The sequence below is a fragment of the Dreissena polymorpha genome, chromosome 15, assembly GCF_020536995.1.
Source record: "Dreissena polymorpha isolate Duluth1 chromosome 15, UMN_Dpol_1.0, whole genome shotgun sequence".
Classification (NCBI taxonomy): domain Eukaryota; kingdom Metazoa; phylum Mollusca; class Bivalvia; order Myida; family Dreissenidae; genus Dreissena; species Dreissena polymorpha.
The window spans coordinates 49839807-49847733 of NC_068369.1; positions in this window are offsets into that span (position 1 = coordinate 49839807).

Genomic DNA, 7927 nt, shown 5'->3' on the forward strand with positions numbered 1-7927 from the left:
CGACATCAACCCCTCAAAAAGCAGCTGTATCAGGGTTAACCCGAAAAGCCCTGACCAAAGTACTAACTTTGTACTAGAAGGCACTCGCATTCCATTTGACACGTCCACTTCTCATCTTGGAATACACAGAAATACCAAATGCAAAGTAAACACAAAAGATAAAGTTGAGCTAGGAAGGCGCACAGCATACTCGCTGATGGGGGCTGGCTTCAATGGAAAGAATGGTCTGAAACAATCTGTAAAATCCTGTCTCTGGTCCACTTTTGTAGTACCAAGAATGTTATACGGCCTGGAGGTCCTACCCTACAGTCAGACCGACCTCAAAGCCTTAGAAGTGTTCCAGATAAAAACCCTAAAGCAGGTGCAACACCTGGCAGACAGGACCTCAAACGTTGCTGCTCTGTCTCTGTTAGGTATTTTGCCTATTCGAGCTCAACTACACAAAAACACACTTAATTTGTACTACAGTATCATCCAGAATTCAGAGACAGTTGAATACAAGGTGGCTGAGAGACAGCTGGCTATGAAATTGCCAACAGATCATAGCTTCTTTTCAAATATTCGAAAACTTCTCCATACATATAATCTACCGACAGCGTACCAACTCCTCGACAGCCCGCCTGGCAAAGAAGTGTGGAAGGCCAAACTAAACAGTGCTGTGGACCAGCATACCATTGCGACATGGCGGGAGGAAATCAAAGAAAAACCTTCCTTAAAGTACATTAATACAGATGCTCTCTCTGTTGGAAAAGCCCACCACCTGTACACTTATGTGAGGCCAAACAAAATTGACATCCTAAGAGCAGAAACCAAAGCAAAGCTGCTGAGAGGAACCTACACCCTACAAGCTAATAGAGCTGTTTTCAATCAATACGCTCTGAATCCAACTTGCACACTTTGTAAAACAGAACCTGAATGCAGAGTGCATTTTATAGCCAAGTGCCCCATTTCCGATGCCGTGAGAGACAAATTTAAAGCCCGTCTCCTTGAGTGCCTGCGCCTCCACGGGAGACAAGATCCGCTGGAGCTTGTGAATAATGCAGATAGCTTCACACAGCTGATCCTTGACAGCACACATCCAAGTGTCAACAACGGTCACCTTCCCTCAGAGAAGGAAATAGAATCCAGAGAGCTGCTGTCCAGAGAGTACATTTGGTGTATCCATCTCCTTCGGTGCCGTGAGGTAGCAAGGGGGTCATAATCACTTTAAGGGTAATGCTAATGTACAATTCATTACCTGTCGCTCCTAGGGTTTTTTAGTTTTATGTATACGCTTTAAACTTTTACCCTTATATGCGTTAGCCACTACTATATTTTTTAAACAAAGATCGCCCTATCATATAGACTGTACTTTAGGGAGACACACTAGGCGACGATTTCTGTACATATCTTTTCTTTTATCGTGCCAATCCGGTGGTCCGAATTATTGTTTAATTCGGTGTATCAGCTTTTTCTTACATTTTATCATGATGGACACACTCTTTTTTAACACCCGGCTATCTTATATAACGTACATAGGCGTGCTTTTATCGCGAGCGTATATAATTATGTGATTTCTTGTGAGGACTCATTCTGTGAGACACCATCAGACACAACCAGAGGCCGCCAATCTCAAACTACCAAGGGCAGAACTACAGCTCTACACCTTGGGTACCTCGCAAAGTCAACGGGGGAAACTTACAACTACAACAACAACATGGCACGTCCAGGCAGACGAAAATAACTTAATTTTGCGAAGAACAAATGTCAAACTTGATGGCCCGAACAAAAATATATAAATACAATAACTATGAGTATACAATGTTTGAATTAGTCTATTAAATGAGCCGATACACGCGAATTTAGACGATATTAGTAATTACTATTAAAAAAGAAGCTTAATTAATATTGTCAAAGCCTTAGTAGTGCTGAAGATATTAAGTGTATTTTTGTCTTGAAAATATACCAAAACGGCCGTATTTTTCACTAACAACGCGAACTTAGTAGGCTTTACTCATTTGATAGCTTTTCTTAAAATTCCCAAATTTAATAAGCAAATGAAAATGCAAAATCTCTATGGGACATTGGGATTTTATATATAATTGTAGTAATTTTAAAGTTGATTTAGTGATAGATCTAATTACTGAATATAGAACAAATGATTGCAAAGTGACTTTAGTGAATTTAGAAACAAATTCTACTTTGAAAAAAAAATAACTTCAAGGGATCTTTTCATGGTTTGGTAAATTGACAAAATTGAAAAAAGTTGTTTCAGATTCGCAAATTTTCGTTTTAGTTACGATATTTGTGAGGAAACAGTATTACTGAACATTTACCATAGTCAAATATAGCCATTATATGTATCTTTTGACGATTTGAAAACCTAAAAATTATAAAGCGTTGCAACACGAAACGATTGAATAATTTGGAGAGTTCTGTTGTTGTCGTTTAAATTAACGAAACAACGAAGATTGCTTATATAAGGTATAAAATACTTAAACTATGTATACTCGGCGGAATAGCCGAGAGGACTAATGCGTTTTTACTTCAGACTACCTCCAGGACTCCAGGGGTCACTGGTTCGAGCCCTGGTACCGGCTACTTTTTTTTCCTTTTTTAAATTTTATTCTTGATTTTTTACTGGAGCTTTTAAAATCCAATGTTAACATTTATCAATATAAAGCATTTAATGACAAACTTCAAAATATGCCAAAATCTGTGAAAAGGCCCCTTTAAGGGTCGGAACAACAAAATAAGGGTTGATTGGATCAAAAGAAACCATTAACTTTTTTACGCCTTAAAAATCAGTCAGTGCATAATTCTGTCGACTTAACATTTAAAATCACAAAAGCGCACATTCAAATGAAACATGGTTACCCAACATGAAATTAATGAATCTCTTCACTAAGTTATCCATTCTACATTGTTCAGTGAACAATTATCTGTTAATCTCTGTTATTAAAGGCCCTATAAAGGTGACAAATCCATTTATTATGCATATAAACTGGTCTAATTTTTTTCCGAATTTCAGTTACTCTTGCATAAAAAATGCTAATAACACAGCTTAGGTGCAATGTTGTCAAGAATTATGGAAGATATACCCGTTTCATAATTGGAAGAAATGTTTACAACTTTGCAACTAATGTGATGTGTAGCCTCAAAGCGGTGACATATGCTAAAAATAGCCAAAAGAAAATTCAATTTTAATTCTATTTTAAACAACTTCTTACCAGCAGAAAGTAACTTATTAGATCACTACAAACGTTTTAAACCATTAAGAAGAGACCTACTTTGTGAGTGATACCGGAAAAACGTTGAAAATCAACAATATATTTTTGGTGACCTGAGTCACTTTCACTTTCCCGAGTAAACAGCGATGTTTGTAAACACAATTGACTTGGAGGACACTGTATTTTGAGCTCAAAACAAGTTGTATTGCTCATTTTTTACGGTAATGTCCAATAGATTATATACATATATTGTTTTTTGATAACCTTTATAAATAAAATATGATTTTTTTTTTAATCGGTAAAAAATTACGGATCGCCACCTTTATAGGCCCTTTAACTACTTCATAAGCACGATTGACATTCAGTAACAAGCAAATATTATTTTCTAATGATCATGAAAAGAAAACACTAACGTTAAATAGCAATTATTTTATTGCACTTACTTTTGATCACTATAATTATTACAGACAAAGCAATACAATACTATCAATAACAACAAAAGCTTTTTAGCATGGTCAAGACAGTTAACAAAATTAAATAAGTTAAGGAACTGTTTTAGATCAAAACCATAGTCAAAAACTGACACAGATGAGTTCAGAGAAACCTACTTTTCTAAAAATCACAGAGTTTATAATTGACAGAGGTATATACATTTTTAGCAACTGGAATACAGGTTTCAACATGTCTACCTTTTTAAGATTTTAATTCAACCATTACACACTTAAAAAAGAATGGTTCAATGCTTGTTTTACAACATGCTTATCACACTAGGGTCATGACTGCACTGATGCGCTCACATGAAATCAAGGTACTGTCATTGTAGGAGACCAAACGAGGGATGGACGCTTCATGACACTACCAGTTTTTGCCACTGATATTTGTGTAGGAGGGCATTGGACGTTTCGTCACACTGATAATATATGGGCGGATAGGTGTGAATAATACTGTATAGGTGTGAATCATAACAGGAAACTTCTTCACTAACATTCCGTGCACAGTACACACAGGATATTCGCAAGCCATTACTGGTTTTGTGAATTCAACGAACAATATTGTATACTAACAATACATCATTTTATTTTTTTTTTAATAATTATAATTGTTAACATTGTTGTAATTTTCTACATTAATATACACCCCAATATCATTCACATCTATACTGCATCATTCACACCTATCTGCCTATATATTATCAGTGGGACGAAACGTCTACCCCTTTTCAACACAAATATCAGTGGCACGAACTGATAGTGGCACGAAACGTCAGTAAACCGACCAAACTAGTGACACAGTTTCTGGGCATACCAAGTTCATTGAAACTGAGTCATAAATGAGTCCTATAGAATGGTAACAAGATTTTTCTAAGAATTTACCTGGTGACTTACTTTTGGGGCGCACATGACCTAGATTCGGCCAAGATATTGTCGAAATAAACAATATGACCAAGTTATATCTAGAGTAAGTCATAATGGTAGCTGAAAGAGTTGTACCAAGATTTGACCACGTGACCTAGTTTTTGGACGAACACAATTCTAACTAATTTAGGTCGCCATGGTGTAATAGATATGGTGTCCGCCTAGCGAATGGGAGGTTCAATCCCTACTATTGGAGCATTCTTCAGATCTCCCCAAACAACACCAAGTACTGGTTCTAGGCCCAGGAAAAGGACTCGAGAGTGTTTCAAATAATTAGTAAGTTCTTAAAATGCAATCAAGCTAAATGAAATAGGTTTTAACTAAATTCTTACTTAGCCTAGGTATTGTAATAATTCACATTCTGACATAGTTTCATTAAGACCGAGTCATAACTATTGCCTTTAGAGTGGCATCTAGAGTTGTAACATAAGACCTGACCCACTTTTATACTCTGCAGAGGTATCATTGGAACAAATGTAGTGACCAAGTTTCAGAAAGATTTGGAAATTAATGTGTCCTCTAGAATCTTCACACATTTTTATTTTTATGTTGCCAAGTTTATACCTAGTTTTTGACCACATATAACCCAGTTTCCAATAAGGCCAACATATCATTATGTATAATATACTGAAAAGTTTTTATACGAAAATTAGGCAATAAAGGTGATCTGTAAAGCGTTAAAAGCTTTTTCGTTTACATTACCTATTGGCCTTGATTTGATTCTCTGTGAAGTCGGACTAGAGTTGGTCAAAGGGACAAATGTTTTAATGATGAAGTATCATGAAGTTGCAGCATCTTGAGTGTTTACAAGGCACTTATTAATAACGCACGATGGACAACAGACAAAAGACAATCACAGTGCAAGGATACATTAGATTCAATATAGCACAATACCACTTATGACTTAACAAATGGACAAGTGGTCGTGTTAGATTTTATTTGCAAAGGACCTAGTTTAAATGCGTAGCCAAATGTTTTTACGGCTTTTTCTTCTGCAGTCTTTAACAACAACTGGCATACCAAAACAAATACACAGTCACAATACTGAAATATAATAGACTCATGTTGCAAGTTGATCATGAAAACATTACGTTGTTTTGTTAAAGAAATATTTGTGAAAATAGAATATTGATAAAAAATAGCACCTTTTAAACATTAATAACACAATTAGTTTGACAAATGAATGAACATGTACATGCATAAGAAAAAATTCACACATTGGTTTTTCACACATTTGTTACTGTAAGTTACGCTCAATTGGTCGTTGTCAGCTCACGTACTACCTTAAAGTACCCCTAGTACTCTTAACAACAAAAAGTATGCTTAAATGCACCAGACAAGAATCAGGGGTACTTTATTGTATATTTGTGCATCCCGTGTACTTTGTAGTATACATACGTCAGTGTACTTTTAAGTGGCACCTGAGCAGACATTGTCTATTCAGCTACTACTTAAAAGTACCCGGGTACTCTTAAGTATACTAAAAACAAGAGATGTGTTTGTCAGAAACACAATGCCTCCTACTGGGCCGCTTTGATTTTTGAAATTTTGTATTATATCCCTTTAAAATATATTACTTCCCTTGTGAAAATGATCTGTACCTGCAAATGATAAATAGAAACAATCACCCTTTAAAGCTAGTTACTTCCCTTGGATTTGTTTTTTTGACCTTTGACCTTGAAGGATGGCCTTGACCTTTCACCACTCAAAATGTTTAGCTCCATGAGATACACATGCATGCAAAATATCAAGTTGCTATCAACAATATTGCAAAAGTTATGGCCAATGTTAAAGTTTTTGGACCGACCGACAGACGGACAGTCCAACAGCTATATGCAACCCTACCAGGGGCATAAAAAGAACCTTGGGTACAGAAAAAACGCAACAATGCACTCGGCAAAACTCAAGGCTACATTTTAGAATGTTTTCCGAACCCAAAGTTCTTTGTAGCAGCACATGGGGTTATACTTTTAAGTGGTGCTTGAGTTGACAATCACAAATCAAGCATAAGTTACATATTGAGATTCAAAACAACACACATAGCAGTGTAACAAAATCTTTATAAAAAAAAAACACTTGAAAAAAAGTGTTTTAACTATGTAAACACATTTGCAAAACTGTTTTCAAATACCGTATACGAAAATAGAAAAAAAACACTGCAAAATCATACATAGATTGTATAACTTATTTGTTAAGAGGCACAACCACTACAACAAAAGTGGCAATTAACAAACAGTTGGCCACAGATTTGCACAAAATAATTATTATAAAAAACAACAACATTATTTTGTATGAAACAACCGTTTTACTTACTAAATAAATACAAAACAATAAATGACTACATGCACCAAAATGGTCACAAAATGTGGATGAAAATAATGAGATTCCATCCTTGATACAGATCAATACTCTGTAAGAGCACCAGCAAAAAAGGGATGTTTGTTTGTTAATTTTATAGGTTGGTCACACTGTCCTGGAATAGCTGGTAGCCATGACAAAGAGCACTTGCTTATGCCAGCTGGTAACCATTACAAATAGCACTTGCTTAATGCCAGCTGGTAACCATGACAAAGTGCACATGCTTATGCCAGCTGATAACTATGACAAAGAGCACATGCAACCCTTTACCACTTTGATACGTATTTTGACATGCTTGTAGTCACTAAGATACACTTATTTAAAGACCTTACTTGCTAAATTTAAGTTTTAAAGGCTTCATTTCCAACCCTTAGATACCAATGAGCAGCAAACAGCATAAAACCAGAACAGACTGCGAGTTACTTGCAGGCTGTTCTGGTTTTATGCCTGTTTACACATAGCCATTTTCACTTAGCTTCTTATGGGGGAAAGGCATATGCCAGTAACCGACAACTGCCATACTTCAAACAGAGGTAGAAGGAGAATGGCTGTAAAAAAAGATATAATGACAAATCACCACACAAGTTATTTTGCCAGGTGGAGGATGAAAACCCGCAATCCACTGTTTGGTAGTCTAGCGGTCAACAAACTGAGCTAACTAGCCTTATAACAAGAGCTGTCAGAGGACAGCGCGCTCTACTATTCGAGTGCTTGACAGTATAATGTAAGCGATGATGGGGAAATTGTTCATATTCAATAATTTATTAGACGATCTTTCAAAAAAAAAAGGAAAAAAGAAATTGTTTTGGGGGGGGGGGGGTCTGGAGGGGTTGAGAGGGGGGTATAATGTGGGGTGTGGTCATTTATTAGACGATCTTTCAAAAATAAAAAAAGGAAAAAAAAAAAAAACATTTTTTTTTTGGGGGGGGGGGGGGGGGTGGAGGG